Source organism: Balaenoptera borealis, assembly GCF_965194805.1.
Source record: "Balaenoptera borealis genome assembly, chromosome: 4".
Lineage (NCBI taxonomy): Eukaryota > Metazoa > Chordata > Mammalia > Artiodactyla > Balaenopteridae > Balaenoptera > Balaenoptera borealis.
The window spans coordinates 62,580,466-62,599,348 of NC_138861.1; the positions used below are offsets into that span (position 1 = coordinate 62,580,466).

The 18,883-nt window shown below is 41.7% G+C and overlaps 1 protein-coding gene across 4 annotated transcripts in view; it reads right to left on the bottom strand.

Annotated features, from left to right (window-relative positions):
- Positions 1–18,883, bottom strand: part of SLC4A4 (solute carrier family 4 member 4) — a 429,784-nt gene that overhangs the window by 337,687 nt on the left and 73,214 nt on the right. The window contains exon 1 of one of the 4 annotated variants that reach the window (XM_082390086.1): positions 1,563–2,235. The exons of 2 other annotated variants lie outside the window; for them this stretch is intronic. The gene's annotated coding sequence lies outside the window, so the exon portion shown is untranslated. Of the gene's footprint in view, positions 1–1,562; positions 2,236–18,883 lie in introns of those variants that run through there. One more of the 4 variants, XM_082390088.1, reaches the window with a different exon arrangement.

Genomic DNA, 18,883 nt, shown 5'->3' on the forward strand with positions numbered 1-18,883 from the left:
TAACTTTAAAATGAAAGTAAAAGTTTTTTTCCCCAGTTGTTAAAGCTATAGAAAAAGAAGTAGACATGCTTTCTCTGATTGAAGTTATACTAATAACCTCAATCTAAGTGCCATAATGACCATGAAAATTACTTAAATGTTAATGTGATGGATACAAGGAAGAGAGTTCTTAAGTCAGAAACCTTTTCAAAAGACATTACATTGGCCATAAGAAGCTACTGAATACTGCTCTAACTGCTTTGAACAATCTATTCAAATCAAAATGAAAAACTAAGCCCTATTGAGCAATGTACACTTAAATTTAATTCAGGTAGTATTCGAACTCCAAGTCCCAGATACATGAGAAAAAGGGAAATATGTTACAATGCAGTGTCTCTTAGGAAAGGAATTGTTCCAGGATTTGAGACAATGTGTGTTTGGCACAGGCCAGTGTTCATGATTTCCCATTGGGAGTAACTTTCTCCAGCACTGAAGTGAAATGGGAAAAGAAATGAGGAGGGTAAACCAGAATTATAAAGTGCTCTTCATCGTCAAGCCTGGAAAGAGCTTGGTGCAGGCCAATTATGAAGGCAAGGCCTGGAGAAGGAATGAGGGGTGGACAAAACAGAAGTTTTACATGGAACTTTTTTAAAAAATGGTTTACGATGGTAGAACAGAGGTAGAATGGCTTCCTTCTCCATCTCTCATGTCAAGTTCCGGATTTTTTTGTTGTTGCTGTTCTTTTGTTCTTTAATAACTTTCCTGCTTGTGGTGCTTGCTGCAGTTTGCTGATGTAGTTCCCAACTCCTGCCTTCCTTTGGTGACTCTTATTAACGGACTGGCAAAGGCTGGGTAAAATGCACTTAAGAAAAAAGAAATCACCTCTTCTTGCCAAGACGCACATGATGCCCAGTACCTGAGGAAGAGCTCCACTGTCGCCGGCCAAGAGAAATCCCAGTTTAACCTCTGCCTACCCTTTCCAAATCCATTGCAAATAATTGTGTGTGTGCCACTTGCAGAGAATCTGCCTGACTCACCCCCGCCTTCGGCGTGCCAGGGAAAGATGTGAATGCTCCATCTCGGAGCTGGCAGTGAAGTGGGGGCCGCGGTCTCGGCGGCACCTAAAGTTCCCCCCCCAAGCCTCCCCCGCTAGTGGGTTTGGGGATGTTACCCTCTCAAGCAGGTGCCCAGCCACACTGGGGCCACCCAGGCTCACAGGAACACACGTGTCACTGCGCCGGAGCCCAGCCCGCGGGGTACAGTGGCCCCCCAGTCCGGGCGGCAACGCCGGGTTACGCGCTGAGGCTTTACACTGGGGGAGAAACAGGACCACCCAAACTCTTCCTCTAAACGCGAAGAAGAAGAAAAGTACTTTTCCGCGTCCTCGTCTTGCACACTCCGCCAGCGCCCAGCCCCGGGGATGCCCGGCCAGCAACTGACCCCTCTCTCCCTCCCGGCGCGCGCCAGAGGCCGCCTGAGCCCCCTCCGGGACCTGCCCCGGGCCCGCCGCCCCAGCGCCCGCCGCCGCCGGGAGGCGGGGGACTCGGCCGACCCTCCCTCCCCGGCCCCGGCCGGGCGCTCACCTCCTGGGGTCCGGCTTCCGTCGCTCCTCCAGTTTGGCGGCTGAGTGTGGGGCTGCAGCTGCCGCCGCCGCCGCCGCCTTCGCCGCCTTCGCCGCCGCCGCCGCCACCGAAGCGCTGCCCGGCGCGCCGCCGGGGCTGGAAGCTGGGGGCCCGCGGGATCCCCGGAGGCGCGGGCTCGGGGCGCGGCGGGGCCGAACCGCGGGAAGTTGGTGTGAGGCGCGGAGCGAGCGGGGCGCGAGCCACCCGCGCCCAAGTAGTCACAACTTTGCCGCCCGGGTGGGTGCGTGCTCCGGAGCGGAGGGAGGCGAGGACGGGGCGAGGGCGCTGGGGCGGGAGGGTCCTCGGAGCCGGCAGGACGGGAACCTGAACAGCCCGCGAGAAAAGGGGGGAGATAGCGCGGGCGGGTAGATATCTACACGGCCCGCGTGGTGAGCGGCCAGTGAGTGTGGGAGAGCGCGGGCGTCTACTCTACTTTGCCTTCTGCAGCTCCTGCATATTTATGGGGATCGCCGACGTTTCTGCCAGTAACTAACACTGCAGCGGCGGTGCCCGGCCTGGACGCCCCTCGGGAGCGAGCCCGGGGAGGGCGGGGGGACCGGAGAAAGCGGCGGTGGCGGAGGTTGTGCCACGAGCGCGAGCCCGCGATCCATATTTAAAGCCGCGACTGGCCTCGGCCGGCCCCCTGCCCTGCCCTCGCTCGCGCCCGCCCGGCCCCCACCGCTCCGGGCCGCCGCTCGGCGTCAGCAGCCCGGGCTTCGGCGGTGGTGGCGGCGGCGGCGGCGGCGGCGGCGGCGGCGGGGAGGGGCCTCGGGCCGCACCGCCTCTGCCGGGGGCCCCGGCTCTGCGCGCAGCGCCCGGCTGGAGCTGACCGAGGACCCGGCTCCCGACCCGCTGCCTTCGCCTTCCTGGGTTCCCTCTCTCTCACGCCCTGAGCGGGCTGCGAGGACCAGCTTTTTGTCCTATTCGCTAGAGTTCCCCGCTGGGGAGAGCTTATTCTCTCTTCCAGAACTGAAGTTGCTGGCATTTCCCAGCCCCAGGTCAGTCTTGACGCTACTTTATAAAACTTGAGGAATATAGGTAGAGAGAGTGCTGCCAGCACATAGTATTAAGACATCGTACACCTTTAGCAGAGCATGTCTGGGGAGAGCACGGCTCTCAACCTTGTCCTTCGCTTATGTCACTGGACTTCTGTCGTCCTCAAGCAGTTTGGGAAACATCTTTAAGCCATCCAAGGGAGTTTCTTGAGGATATAAACGGATTATTGTATTTACTGTGTTCCTAAGGCCAATTAGAGTTTAAGTCCCCTTTGCCAAGCACATACTACTAATAATATATCAATGACCCAGCCCCATCGTGATCAGTTAAGTAGACCCTTAAGCTATAAACAGACCGTCAGCACAGACACCATCTAATGTTTTGAGTACTGCTAGAGAGAAGCCTCTTAATGGATTTGAGCCGCATGGTATATGACGTAAGCCTATATAAGCCTATTAATACATATTATATATATAATATACATGTGGAAGTCACTGACCAAACTGCATCTTTGAGGATAGCCACCAAAACACATAAAGCCCAAGAGAAATAATATCACATACTGACAACCTGCTCCAAAGATTTGGTTCCAAACCTTCCTTCAGTGCTAAGCTGTAATTAATAAGACCGGGGGAGGGGGGCGAATCTCGAGGGAAATAATTTGGGGGCAAGGCCTTTTTTTTTTTTTTTGTCTGCGTTGGGTCTTCATTGCTGCCTGCAGGCTTTTCCCTAGTTGCGAGGAGGAGGGGGTGGGGCTACTCTTTGTTGCGGAGCGCAGGCTCTAGGCGCGGGCTTCAGTAGTTGTGGCACACGGGCTCAGTAGTTGTGGCTCGCGGGCTCTAGAGCGCAGGCTCAGTAGTTGTGGCGGTCATACTCCGCGGCATGTGGGATCTTCCTGGACCAGGGCTTGAACCCATGTCCCCTGCATTGGCAGGCAGATTCTTAATCACTGCGCCATTAGTCAAGTCCCAGGGGAAAAGACTTTTCTTGCCAGTATTTAAAACTGGAATAGATCTATTGTACCTCACCAGTGCTTGGGAAGCAGGTATATACTCGTATCTTTTTAAAAAACTTAGTGTGTTTAAAATCCTTAGTCAATGCTCAGGAGACACTAGGAACTACCAGAAGCTGTCTAATGTTTAAAATTAAATTGCATTAATGTTGTGTGTCTGGCTGTTGTTACATCTGGCTCACATATATGCTCACACAGTCAACATGACCCACTGCAGTGATGTGGGAAATTCAAAACAGAAGATTTTTTTTTTTTTTTTAGCTTTAAAGGTTTTCCCTACATAGTTATATTTTGTTTTTAGACTAATGTTAAAATTAACTTTCAGTCCCTGAGCACACAGTTAGCAAGAATCAGCAACCCCAAAGTAAGCTCACAGGAAAAGAGAAGACACTTTTGTATTAAGAATTTACAACTGCTGTTCAGCAGTTTTTCACACTGTGGATTATGTATTTCAACATAGCTGACAATTTCTCATTATAATCGTGAACCAGCCATGAATGGTCAGCGTTGGTGACTGTTTGGGAAAGGAAAAATCCAAGAAGCTTATGTTTTCCAATATTCTGCTTCAAAATACATCAAACTGTCCTTCACACAAACCAAATAAGTAACCCCTGAAGGCATTTCACTAACAAGATTGACAAAATTTTACCCTGAAAGAGTATGCAGCTGGAGTGTGGGGTGGGAGGCAGAGAGGCAATTAGAGCACTTTGGGCTGAGGTTTTGTGTGTGCCTTAAATTAATGAGAAAAAGAGCTGTCACTGGCAACAAGCCAACAACCTGTTATCTTTCTCATTACTTGATGTTTGGTATCCCACAATTAAAAGAGCATGTTCCATTTCCTTTCCTATTGATTATTGTCCAGTAATTGAGATGCATGTGTTTTTCTTTTGAAAGGTCATTAACTTTTCTCGTTATCTCTGCATGTGGTCACCTTTGCTATTGCTATTCTGAGCAAGGACAATGAATCCTGAGATCTTTTTTTCACTGATCCTAAACCTTGAATTATGTCCCTTGATTCTCATGAGCCCAAAGAAAGATTTATTTGTTCATTTTGTACTGGAGTTCACACAGCTTGGTGACAAGAAGGATGAACAGAAAAAATTAATGGAATTAGAAAAACAGTATAAGTAGTCTTTTCGGATAATGATTTTTTTTTTTTTTTTTAATAAGTAACTCTCTGTCGGGCTTCCCTGGTGGCACAGTGATTAAGAATCCACCTGCCAACGCAGGGCACATGGGTTCGAGCCCTGGTCCAGGAAGATCCCACATGCCACAGAGCAACTAAGCCCATGCTCCACAACTACTGAGCCTGCGCTCTAGAGCCCATGAGCCACAACTACTGAGCCCACGTGCCACAATTACTGAAGTCCGTACGCCTAGAGCCTGTGCTCCGCAACAAGAGAAGGCACCGCAATAAGAAGCCCGCACACAGCAACAAAGACCCAACGCAGCCAAAAATAAATTTAAAAAATAAATTTATTAAAAAATAAAATAACTCTCTGTGCTAAATGACCTTCTAGAATACTAACCCACTACTTAACTTACCAATCAAGTTTCTCTGATATCATCCAACGTCCTTATAGGCACCTAAAGGAAACAAAGATGAGAGGAAGAACCTTTGTTTCAATGACAGGCACCATCTAGTGGCAGCAGGTGATGAAACCTCCTGACGACCTAAAGTCTCCAGCAAGAATGAAGATGAAGGTTTTCGAATAGGCAGGCCAGGCATTCCTGGTCTTGGAGAAGCTTGGCACTCTTTGATTCTAAAACAAGAAGTTTGTATGTTAAAAAGTAATGCAACTAGTAGACCCTGTGACGATTATTCACGAAGTAGGGCACAGATCTGACCTGGAGGTAGAATTATTGCCACAAAGAGTTTTCTCAATCTTTGTGTGATTGTGTATAGTCACACCTCTTTATAAGGACCTCTATTTTTTTTTTACTTAAAGACCTCTGTATTTAAGTTTCTTTATATAAACCAAGGAGAGTGATGACTTGTCACTGAATATTATCTATAAAGCATTTTTTTCAACAAATAGCAGAGCCCATAAACTATTATTTGGGGTTTTTTATTATTTTATTTTACTAGAAAAGAAAAAAAGGGTGAAAGATATAATTGAATGCTTATCCTGGAGTTATACAAAATTGCAACATTCATACACATCTCATTTGGGGCCCTAAACAAAAGAAGGTAGTATAGATATGTTATATCCTCTTACTACAAACTTCAAAGAATAATCAGAAATGTTTCTCAATATCAGCTTCTTTTTAAACACATGGCTCATTGGTGGAAGTCTGATAAACATTTTGCTACACAGAATAGAGATTTTCTTTGTGCCAATACTTGTTTTGACTTGTAGTTGTTTTGTTATTAAACAATATTGCTATCATATGCTCATTAAAGTGGCTGCCCTGGAATCAGTTTAATCAACCACTTCATACTGTAAGAGTAAGGAAAGAGAAAATCACTTTTTCTTCCCATCCTGGGACTAGTCTGGGATGAAACTGAAGATATAGACAAAGAGAGACAAAGAGATCACTTAAAGACTTCATTTTTGTTTCACTTACACTCCAGAAATTACATATTCAGTCTGAAAAATTCCTGAATAAATTCAGCCAACCTTGATATATAATCTATATTCCCTCCTTCAAATTCCAGGTTTAAAAATAACTGTAGTCCCACCCACATAGAGAACAAACATATGGATACCAAGGGGGAAAGGGTTGGGGGAGGAATTGGGAGATAGGAATTGACATATATACACTATTGATACTATGCATAAAATAGATAACTAATGAGAACCCACTGTATAGCACAGGGAACTCTACTCAGTGCTCTGTGGCGACCTAAAATGGGAAATCCAAAAGAGAGGGGATATATGTATATGTATAGCTGATTCACTTTGCTGTACAGTAGAAACTAACACAATATTGTAAAGCAACTATACCCCAATAAAAATTAATAAAATATTTTTTTAAAATAACTGTAGTCCCTTTTTATGAGGAGTGAAGAAAGATGAACACAGGTTTTGTAAGCTGTCAGCATGGCACGAGCTAGGGAAAATAATTTTATTTGGTTAAATATGCGTCATAAGTTGCTTCACAGCTTAAACTACTGAACTCTCAGCCATATCCAAATGTCATTTTAAAACACGTGGGACTTTCCTGGCCATCCAGATTTGATCAAATCCACGGATTTGATCCCTGGTCAGGGAACTAAGATCCCATATGCCGTAGGCGCAGCCTAAAAAAATAAAATTAATTAATTTTTTTAAAAACCACATACCTAACGTCAAATATTAGAAGAGGTTCTAACTTCTAAAAACAGGAGACTATCTCTGTTCATGTCGAGTGAGACAAGTTACTCAACGTTTCTGGGCCTCAGTTCCCTCAGCAATAAAATCAAGGGGCTTAAGATAATTACCCAAAACCCCAATAATTCCAATAGGATACTACAGTATTTTCCTTTAATAAAATTTGAACAATATGTTTGTGATAGAGAGAAACTTGCAAATATTTCAGAAATAGTATTGACACATTTATTATGAGTGCTCAGTTTAATAACGCTAGGCCAGAGTTTCAGCCTCTTCCTCCTACAGGAATTCTCCCATGGATCAGCCCCAACAGCAGGACACAGGCCTCTCTGTTTGGAAAGGAAAAGGGAAAATTAAATTGAGCTACTAAGCCACTACAACCTATGCTCTCTATGATTAAAAAGATTAGTCTGGTTTTAGGTAAGATAGTAGAGAATTACATCAGACTTTTCTACCAAAACCGACTCCCAGGGCCCATGGACTCTACTAATCAGTGTGTGCGTGTGTGTGTGTCTGTGTGTATGTGTCTGTGTCTGTGTGTGACCCACTAGCCACGTCCCAGACACAGACAGGTGCTTGTTCCTTTGTATCCTGCTGGCCTCCCGCCTCCTGGAGGATGAATAAGCCCAGATGGCAGGCTGCTTGCTCTGAAGTTGCTCTTCCTTTTCTCCTATGGACTGAGTCACATGGACATAGCTGTTCCACTGTGTGGAGACAGGTTTTCTACAGATTAACCAACCACTGGATCAAACTGGTCCATGACCATTCTCATCCCATTGGTCTACTCCCCAGACCAGGCCTATCCTGCAGCCCACAACACCCCCCATCTCCTTGCGAATAACCAAACAGTTGACACTTCCAGTGCACATCTGCAAGACTGATCTCTTTACAGGAAATGCTGCAAGATTGAAATCTGAATATTAAAAGTTGCCTCTTCTTTTTCCCCCTATTCTGAGGGAGGACACATTCTGAGCAAATTTGCCCTTTATGACTTTTCAGTTTCCCCTTGCTGACCAAAAGATGCTCAGTTCTACACAGAACATGAAGCATGATTGGGTTATCCATTCAGCCCACAAATACTTATCAAGCACCTACTGTGTGTCAAGGACTCTTCCAGGTGATGAGTTCCTAGAACAAGCAAAGTCCTGGCTTCATGGAGATTACAAGTGGACAAATATCAATAAATAGACAAGCTAATCTCCATTTCCTTGGAATGCAAAATGCTGTGAAGTAATAAATGGTATAAATAGGGTGGCCAACCATCCCAGTTTATAGTTCCAGTTTACCCTCTTATCCCTGTGTAATGATAATAGCACTCCCTTTCATTATCAAATGAGAAATTGCTGAGAAGTTATAGAATCACCCTAGCTCCAGAAGAAACAAAACACAGTGAGAGGGTGAGGGAGAGCCGTTTGCAAGTGGGTATTAGGGAAGGCCTTTCTGACATGATGATGTTTGAGCACACAGATCTGAATGACAAGATGAATACATATGAAAAATTTTAAAGGCAACTTGACAGGACAAACAGCATTTGGCACGAGTCTTAACACATAGTAGGAACTCGATAATTACTCATAGAATGATCGATTGCATCCACTCTTTTTGGAACATTAAAAAGAGAGACCCTTACTCAACCAGAATACATTTCTATTACAACAGATTCAGGCTCCACAAATTCCTTAAGACATCATTCTTCCTAATCTATAACTTGTAGACTGTATCTATGTATTTATTTGCATGTGCATAAAACATCTCTGGAAGGATATAAAAGCAACTAAAAGCAGTATTTGCCTCCAGGAAAGGGAACTAGGTGATTGTGGGGTAGGCATAGGCAGAAAGACTTTTCACTGTATCCTTTGTAATTTTTTGAATTTTGAGCCATGTGGATCAATTGCTTATTTTTTAACTTAAATTTGAATTAAAATATATAAATAATCTCATTTACCTGCCTATAACTATTTTCCATACAAGTACTATATAATTATATATTGTATATTATTGTAATATATAATTCACAGAAACCCTTCTGATAGACAGTAAGATTAATATCCTTACAAACTATGAAACAGAGGCTACTGCGACACCAGTGACAGGACTGGAATGTCTGAACCCTTTCATAGTTATTGGATGCTGTTCAGTGCTGGCAGTGTTTGCTCACTGCCCACCTGGGCTTTGTTCAAGTTAGTGTTGTGGGATGAGAAGATCTTCAAAAGAATATTGCTGCTTTTCTTGCACCTGGGCAAATAAAAACACAGTACAGAATTTTAAAGTAATGTTTTATTGGGCATCTTGTTGTACCTTTGATTATAGCTGTTGGTTTTCAAAAATGAAAATCTGTTGCTTTTTTCTGTTATGATAGTAATATAGTTTCATTATAAAAAAAGTTGTGCAACAGAGAAAAATAGATGGAATGGTAGTGAGAAATATCCCCTTTCAGAGAAGACTGCTAATATTTGGGCATATTTTCCTTTTTGCATAATTAAGATCTGTGGTTTCCAGATGATTGATCACAGTGTATTTTTTTTAAAATGATGTGGTCATAGAGACTAACTTTAAGTGAGGACAATCTCTTTTGGCATAAACACAAGTTTTAAGAGATACAGCTAGAAAAAAAGGGGTGTGGAGCCTGAATTTGGCTCCATCTTCCTAAACCCAGTTAATAGGTGTTACACTCTTATGTCAGCACAATTCCAGAATCGCCCTTCTGCTTATGAAAATTCACATGAAATAGGCTCTCTATTGACAGTTTCTGCTACCTGGCAATGAAAATATTGATAGCCCCACTAACAATACTAATACATACTAATGCTCCTAATAGCCAACACTTACATAGCCATTACCACGTTCCAGGGATTGTTCTAATTACTTAAGATAAATGAACTCAATCTTCATAATAACCCTATTATTAGTAGTGTTATCACTCCCATCATCAAGAGAAGCAACGTGAATACCAGAACTCCATACATCTTACATGTCAACTCTGTTTCAGATTTCCTCAAAATTAGTGGAAGTTTGGAGTTGGGGGTTGGTCTTTCTCTGTGAACTTAAACATCTGATCCAGAGAGTTGGCTAATTGTTGGGGAAATCCACACAGTATGATACTTCAATTACATCTACTACTCCAATTTCAACTGAACCTGACAGAGCACATGTACACTAATATCAACACCTGCATATACTTTCTGAGAACTCAGCTATCCAAAACCAGAATGTTTGGAAGTTGAAGCCACTATAGTTTGGTTTTATTTTCTTTTTTAACATGGCTGCTTTTAAATCACAACTATTTAAAATGAGATTTTTTTGTGCTATTTTCTTTTAACTTCAATTACATGTATGTGCTTTCTAGCCACTCATCCCTATAGGGCACAAAACAGACATACAACATATATGTTTGAAGGCCATTAATAACATCCCATGAACGGGTAACACCATGGTATTTGCTTTTTCCATCCCTCCTTAACTTTCTAATTTTTCATACTGAAATAAGAGGTAGAAGAAAATCTTTTTCTTGGTATTCTGGTATGGTTATTGTTGTTTTGGTATTTAGGCCCTGGCGTGGTACTAGCAATCTTCATCCCTAAGTTAAATTTTAAGACTTTCATCTCTGTTTACCAAAAATGAACGTTTCATCCAGCATTACACAGAAATTGGTAACAAATTTCCTTCAGCACTTCTTACTTGCTTAAATTTAAAGGTTAGTATTTAGCAAAAATGGTTCAGAAACTTCTGTGCTAGCATCTGTAATGGTTAAGATAGAAACTGAAAGAGAAAGGTAATCTTCAAATAATTAAAAGGTAAATTCCTTTCCTCTCAATTTTCCATTTGAGTACTTTGGTAACTTTGATCCAGGGAAAGTAACCCCAGATCACTCCTAGGTGCTCACATTTCTTCATAGAGTCAGTGATGTCTTAGAACCAATACCCTGGTATCCTAGTCCAAGGATGGTATTAAAATAAACCCTAAAGAGGGACAAAGTCGAAGAAAGAGCGCTAGACAGCTCTGGCTGCTCCAGCCAGGGGCCCTCAAATTCCATTACCGCTTCTTTGATTAAATTAAAATATAATAAGTATTGAGTACTTATTTAACACTTTGTCTATCCTGGCAAAAGTAAAAGACATTCCATTTAGAGAAACAACTATTCAAAAGCTTCTGCTGATGCTGCAGTTACTATTTGGAATAAAGAGCAGAGTAATCAAGTAGATGGAGGTGATTTTTCAGAGAATACAGAAGAAAATATTACATACTAGGTATAGTGGTTCTGTCCTAACTGCTTTCATAATCTTGCTTTAGCATAGACTACCAATCAAGGCAAACAGAAGTAGTCCAGTGTAATGCTAAAGTTTAAGCAAATAAATTCAGTGCTGCATTCAATAATTAATAATAGCTACCATTTGTCAAGAACTTCCTAATCCTTGTCGATAAGATAAAAATTATCCCTATTGTACAATTAAGGAAACAGAAGCCCAGAAACAAGTACCTAAGTTATGGGGCCAGGGTTCTGAAACCAGGCCTAAACCTCCACTCTTTCCACTCTACCATGCTTCCTCAATCTACCCCTAGGAGGTACATGGAGAAAGTTAAGATTACATGGTCCTTGGTCTTTGGTGAAAAAGTGTGGGCTCCTTACCACCCACCCACCGCAATTTTCAGTCTGAACTGCACACAAAGCAGGTGAGTCTTCCTAAAGCACTGTTTTGATTAAGCTCCTACCCTCCCGAAAAAACAACAACAACAACACTTTCGAAGCTCTTTATCAACTACTGAATAAAGTTCAAATTATTTAGCTTACAGTTAGTGACCTTTCTTGACCAGGTTTCAACCACCTGTATTTGCTACTGATCCCATACATAGCTTGACGTATGGGACTTCTCACCACTCCCCAAGCATGCATTTCATTTTCTTGGTCCTGGTTACTGACTCAGGCCAATTTATTTTACCAGGAATGAATTTCTTTCCTCCACCTCCATCTCCACCTATTGAAAGCCTTTTTATTTTTAAACACCCAATTAAAGTGCTACCTAATCCATATTATCTTCTCTGATTAGTTCAGTACAGAAGACCTCTCTCTTCTCCATACGGAGAGCATTTAGGTTGTGCCACTTATGTCTCAATGTAATGAGGCTTTCAGTATGTGTTCCTCATTTCCCCCACAAAACTGTAGCCTCTGTGAAAGTAGAAAATGGATCTTACACATTTTTAATTCTTCATCTCCTCTAGTGCAGTCCCATGAATATAATAGGCTCTCACCAAAAACTGAACGAAAAAATAAAGAATGAATAAATGAAGCTTAAGTTGAGTTAATGACAATTACAACTTCAAATATAGTAAGATCTCCCTTGAAAGGTCAAATTGAACCCAAAAAGCACTTGTGAGTTTTTACTTTTCTGTGGCTATTAATTTAAAAATCATCTTGTGTGTTCAGTCATGGGCTTTAGTACAATATGGATAAGTTTTCATGAGAAATTAGGCTTAAACATATGATTTTTCCTTGTTTTAAGCAATCTTTCATTTATTTTTTTCAAAAAAAATATTTTTGGAATGTCTATTATGCACCAGATCCAATGAAGTACTGAAGAAACAGGGGTGAGCAAGACAGAAGAGGCCACTGTCTTCAAGGAGCTTAAATTTTAATTGGGAAGAGAGGCAATAAAGAAGTAAACAAATGTATAGAATAAGTTCTACTACAGAAATTAATATGATGATAAAGGAAAGAGTAATGAGATCGAATACTTTCGATTGGCTCCTCAGAGAAGGCTTGAGGAGGTTAACAGCTGACTTTAAGAGTCAGCCATGCAGAAAACTGTGAAGAAAACACTTCAGGCAGATAAAAAGCAGGTTCAAAGACTCTTGGGGGTTGAGGAATAAAAGGAGACTGGTAGAGCAAAATGAGCAAAGGAGAGAGTGGTATGGGATGAGATTTGGGGAAGGCAAGAGCCAGATCTTGCAGGGTTTTGCAGGTCCAGAAGAAATTAACATCATATTCTAAGAGCAATCAGAAGCTACTGAAGACTTGTAAACAAGGGTATCACATGATCAAATTTAGGCTTTGGGAAATTCATTCTTAATACTAAATGGAGATGGATTAGAGAGAAACTGATGGCTTGCATTTGGGGGAGAGCACTAAAGATGGGGAGAAGTGGATGAATTTAAGAGGCATTTTGGGTAGAACTAAGTGGACTTGACAGATTAGATGTAAGAGTTGAAAGGACAAGAAAAATCAAGGATGACTCCTAAATTTTGGCTAGGAAATGGTGCTGTTTCCTAAGACAGGGATACCTGATGAGGACCAAGTTTGGAGAAGACAAAAACCACTGTTTTGATTTGGGGAGAAGATATAGAACACTGTTTTGAATGTAGTAGGTTTGGGATGCCTTTTAGACATCCAATTCTAATAAACAATCAGTATCGTAAAAATGTTAACATTTCACTAAACACTTACATTTTCTCAATTTTGTACTCACTTCTTCTTCGGCCAGGGCGGCAGATTCTATTTCCCAAAGAGGGTCTCAGTGACATCTCCCATTTCCACATCTTCTTCTCCAATGTGACCTTAACACTCCCCTATAAAGAGGTAGAGTCTAACTCTCCTCTCCTGGAATCTGGTTGGACTTGGGACCGCTTTGACCAACAGAACAGAGTGGAAGTGAGGGTGTATGGCTTTCAAGGCTGGGTTATAAGAGATGATGCAGTTATCACTGTGTTTGCTGGAACAGTCATGCTTGGAGACTTGAGCTGCCGTGTAAGAAATCCAACAGTCCTATGGCTGCCAATTCACTTGGAGCAGCCACATGAAGAAGCCAGCTGTAGGCAGTGCAGGTGGCAGTTCTAGTCTCCAAGTCTTCCCAGCACAGGACCCAGCCATATGAGCGAAGGGGGCTCCAAATGATCCCAGCCCTCAAATCTTTTCAGCTGAAATCCTAGACAGTGTGGAGCAGAGACAAGCAACCTTGCTGTCCCCTGGCCTGACCCACAGAATCCGTGAGCATAATAAAATGATTATTGTAAGCTACTCAATGTTGGGGTAGTTCATTAAGCAGCAGTAGTACCCAGATCAGCCCGTTAATCAAACATTCGGGGAATAAATACATATAAGCTATACTCCTACCAATTTGCTGCCTGTACAGTTAAATACTACATTCTGAGCAGAGCATGCAATTCCCAAACAAGTTTCTTAAACTCTCATTTTACTTCCTCTAATAAAGGTTGAGTAACCGTATTAGTGGTGACTATGGGACAGACAAGGAATCAAGTTCAGACGTAAATTTGGCACTTGATTCTTCTTAGTAAAATTAAGTTTGGTAGTAAGCATATTCAATTTTGATAAAAACTCAAGTCAAATGAAGCCACCTTTTAAAGCCCTGATGCACATATCCACATTTCAAATCTTGTGATTTCCCTTATATTTCATAAGCAGTCTTCCTGCAGATAGCTCTAAGGTCACATGAGTGGAACTACAGATAGAATAGACTGCTGATGGATAAAATTCCTGTTTGACAGATGGTTAGGAAATTGGAACACAAAGTTGTTATGTTTTCAGAAGCAGTCCTCTGTATTTTTTTTTCTTCTCTTAACAATCAACATTTTCTCTTTACCTTCCTTTCAAAAAGTGTGAAATAGGAGAATTTGGCCTTGGATATTAGGATGTTTTTTCAAAATAGTACCTTAATTTGAAAAACTGTCTTAACACAATGTACTAAATTTTAAAATGAATTATTTTCCCAGGAATTAGCACCTGCCATCCTATGAGTGAATAAAGTCAATTTGCTTTGCCTCTACAGCAATCAGAAATATTTAGTGACTGATCACACCTACCTATGAGTGACTAGCAAGCACTAACAATAAATTACATGGCTGAGATAGCAGTTATTTTAGCTGGTCTTTAATCATATTTTACTCCTCAAAAAGTTTTAATTACTCTTGCAGATCCATAATCAATATGAAACTTTTAGCCTTTTATGGGCAAAATAAACTGAACTCAAGAATCTTGACCCTGCTCCCTGCCTTCACTATTATGCCATATGGATAATACCAATATTGATACTCTATTTGGAGTGTTAAAATTCTGGAAACCCCTAAAAAACTGTAACTATATGTGTTTATATTTTTTTTTTTCCATTTCTTTCCAAAGAAATAAACTGACATACCCAGTATTTGAAGCCTTAGAATGTTCCGGCTGCCATATGGAAATTTTTATTTTGGAAATTATGGGGTCATGTCATTTTTTTATTTTTTAATGATGTGCTATAACAACTTCAAAACAAATATATGTTTGTTTTCCAAACCGTTTTGAATTTAGGGGCTTGTTACATTTCATGAATGTATACCCAATAAGAAATAGGATAAGAAATTAGTTTAAACCAGGGGTCACCAAACTTTTGCTGTAAAGAGTCAGTTAGTAAATGATTTTGACTTTGACGGCCATATATCAATATTATGTCTCAACTACTCTCAACTCTGCCATTGTTGTGGTGAGAAAGCAGCTGTGGGCAATATGCAAATGAATGGGTGTTGCTGGATCTGGCCACAGAAGGCCATACTTTGCCAACCCCTGGTTGAAACTAAAGGCAAGCTACATTAATAAAATATACTGGAATGTAAACATGTTTATTTATGAAAAGATCTACCTTTCAAGTCTTGTTAGCATCTCTTTATACCGCTTGTTTTGTTTTATTGCAGACTATACCATGCCACCTCACTCAGCCAACCTCCACTCTTGCAGACAACTGAGACAAGTCAATTATCATATTACATCCATGACTGGAATGCCACAAAACCACTCTGGAACACCACAGCAGAAAGAAACAGACCGAAGACTATACCTAGCATTTTAGAGTTGGAGGGAGGTGTGAAAATACTAATTCAAAATATTTAGCAAAGCATTCTATTACCTTGTGTAGATACATTCAAACTTAAAATGATGGCTGATGGGGGTGGGTACACTGCTCAGAGGCACTAATATCGCACACAGTGAAGTGGACACTCCCATTTCACTTAAATTAGAGAACCTAATAAAACTAGAATAACAAAAGTTAAGCCCACACCCTAACCAGTCTCACTATTAAGTAAAAGTGACAGAAAATGGTAGATTAAAAGAATAACTTTACAAAGTATTTCTACTCCTTTGGCTAAATGATGCATCTGATGTAGTCAACCCGGCTTAATTCTTTTTTTTTCCTCCCAGTTTGTGTTACTAATCACTTTCTAAAAAGTCATCTCCCTTCTACCTCTATGACTCTGAGTTCTAGCTCCCTGACCCCATGGTCTCTGTCAAAGATTGAATCATTCCTGATAAAGAACCATAGAACAATTTTAGGAACATTGTTTTAGTTGAAAAAGAATGTTACCAAAAGTAGTAAACAGCAAAATCAGGAGCAATAGAGTAGGTGAAAAAAATAAATGGAGCTGAAATATCAAATAAATGTGTCTGATGAATGCTTGAGTGCCTTGTCTTCCTAATCTTACATAAAGAACTTATGACCATATATGGTAGACTTATTTTGCTTTTCCTCTGTCTTTCCAAGTTTTGATCCAAAGTCAAGCAAAATGGTAAAATGCTCTTTCAGAGTAATAATCTATAGTTCTTTCTTGAGCTAATCCACTAATCTACTTTTGCCTGTGCTCTGCAGTCCTTTACGATTCACACCAATTCTCATAAAGACAAGGGATCAAGGCAAGGTCAGCAGGGACTGAACTCAGGTGTTCTGCCGCTTAGCCTTGAACTAAGACCACTAAACCCTGGGAATTATCTGGTTAACAATCATGCACTTATCTGACAGTGGTGGTATCAAATGGGACGTAACTGTTCTATTCCTTATTGGAAGATCTGCCTAAAAAGAGTATGCTTTGTAATAAGAGTCAGACAGGAAAGGGCATGAGCTTTGGAGTCAGACCAATCTGGGTTGGAAGCTTCACTCTACTGTTTATTCGCGGGGTAACTTCTATTATTAGGGTGATGGTGGGCTCTCAGTGTAGGCGGTAAAGGTGGGGGTATTACTAGTAGCTCAGTAACCATGCAAAGAAAAGACAATTATAGTGCCAAAATAATATTAAATAATCCTCTTGGCCCATCAAACATACTGAATGCCTCAATCTATGTTCTATCGTCAATTGAGTGAGCAAGAATGTTATCTCCTTAAAGTGACCTTGGCTGATTTAAGGCCACTGCTTGGCATGGAAATAAGCACTGGAAGAGTCTTCACTATTAAATTCATCCTCTTATTTCCTATGGAACTGCAAACCTCACTGTAATCCCACTCCCACTTAGTAGATTGGGGTGGGAGTAAGGTCAGAGTTAGAGAAGAGAGAAACAGATTAATTTCTATACGTTTTTATTCCTTTCTTAAACTCTGAGAACAGAATTAAATAATCCATGAGAGTAGACATTATTCTCTCCGATATTATCATGGTTGTCTTTCCTTCATGTCTTAAAAAGTCACCATAGGGGCTTCCCTGGTGGCGCAGTGGTTGAGAATCTGCCTGCCGATGCAGGGGACACGAGTTCGAGCCCTGGTCTGGGAAGATCCCACATGCCACGGAGCAACTGGGCCCGTGAGCCACAACTACTGAGCCTGCGCATCTGGAGCCTGTGCTCCGCAACAAGAGAGGCCACGATAGTGAGAGGCCCATGCACCGCGATGAAGAGTGGCCCCCGCTTGCCGCAACTGGAGAAAGTCCTCGCACAGAAACGAGGACCCAACACAGCCAAGAATAAAATAAATAAATAAATAATAATTAAAAATGAATATCTACTTATTAAAAAAAAAAGTCACTATAAATGTATCCTAACACAACGTTAGACCTAGAGTCTATAACTGTCTTTTATCACCTGCCATGCTCCTGCTCAGTTTTTTGCTTTTCACTCTGAACTTTGTTTTTTTGTTCACTCAACAATTTATACAGTTTATGTGTCAAACTCTAGGCTCAGCAGTGGGAATAAGCAACAGCGAACAAGACGTGACAAAGTCCTTGTCCTCATGGAGCTTACTGTAGAGTTCCTATGGAAAACAGTTACTAAAGAAATATACAGGGCTTCCCTGGTGGCACAGTGGTTGAGAATCCACCTGCCAATGCAGGGGACACGGGTTCGAGCCCTGGTCTGGGAAGATCCCACATGCCGCGGAGCAACTTGGCCCGTGAGCCACAATTACTGAGCCTGCGCGTCTGGAGCTTGTGCTCTGCAACAAGAGAGGCCGCGATAGTGAGAGGCCCGCGCACCGCGATGAAGTGGCCCCCGCTTGCTGCAACTGGAGAAAGCCCTCGCACAGAAACGAGGACCCAACACAGCCATAAAAATAAATAAATAAATTTAAAAGAAAAAAAGAAATATACAAATAGGCAATTTATTAACTGGATTAGACAACAGTCATCATTGAGAGAGTAGATGGAGATCTGCTCTATGAAAGTCCGGTGAGCTATCGCCTCTATACCTAATGGGATGGCAGCTGAAGACATCTTTCCTATCTCCACATTCCCTGCCACTGACATCATCCCCTCAGTAAAACCCAACAGTGGGAGACAGATGATGATGCGCAGGTGGGGCAATAAATGTGCTTGTATAGTAAGTTAATGAAATAATCATACTGCCGCATGATACCTTTTCTCACCCTCTAACACTGTACTCGCCTTCAGGGAAATCACACAAATTGTTTACTTAACGCACACTGAGAGGCTTATGTGTTTTGTGGAGAAGAGCTCAGGCTGATGTTTCTGTCAGAACCCTATGGCTCACTCATGTTTTCATCTTTGTAAGAGAAAGAAAGTCCAGTTGGAAACGCTTAAGTCTCTTCTTCTGCCTCTTGATAGACACAATCCCCGCCTCAGGCACAGAGCCCTAATCAATACTGCAGAAGTATGGTTTCTTTGCAGTTTTAGGCAGTCCTAGAATTTTTTTTTTTTTTTTTTTTTTTTTTTTTTTTGGCCCACGCCATGCGGCATGTGGTATCTTAGTTCCCCCACCAGGG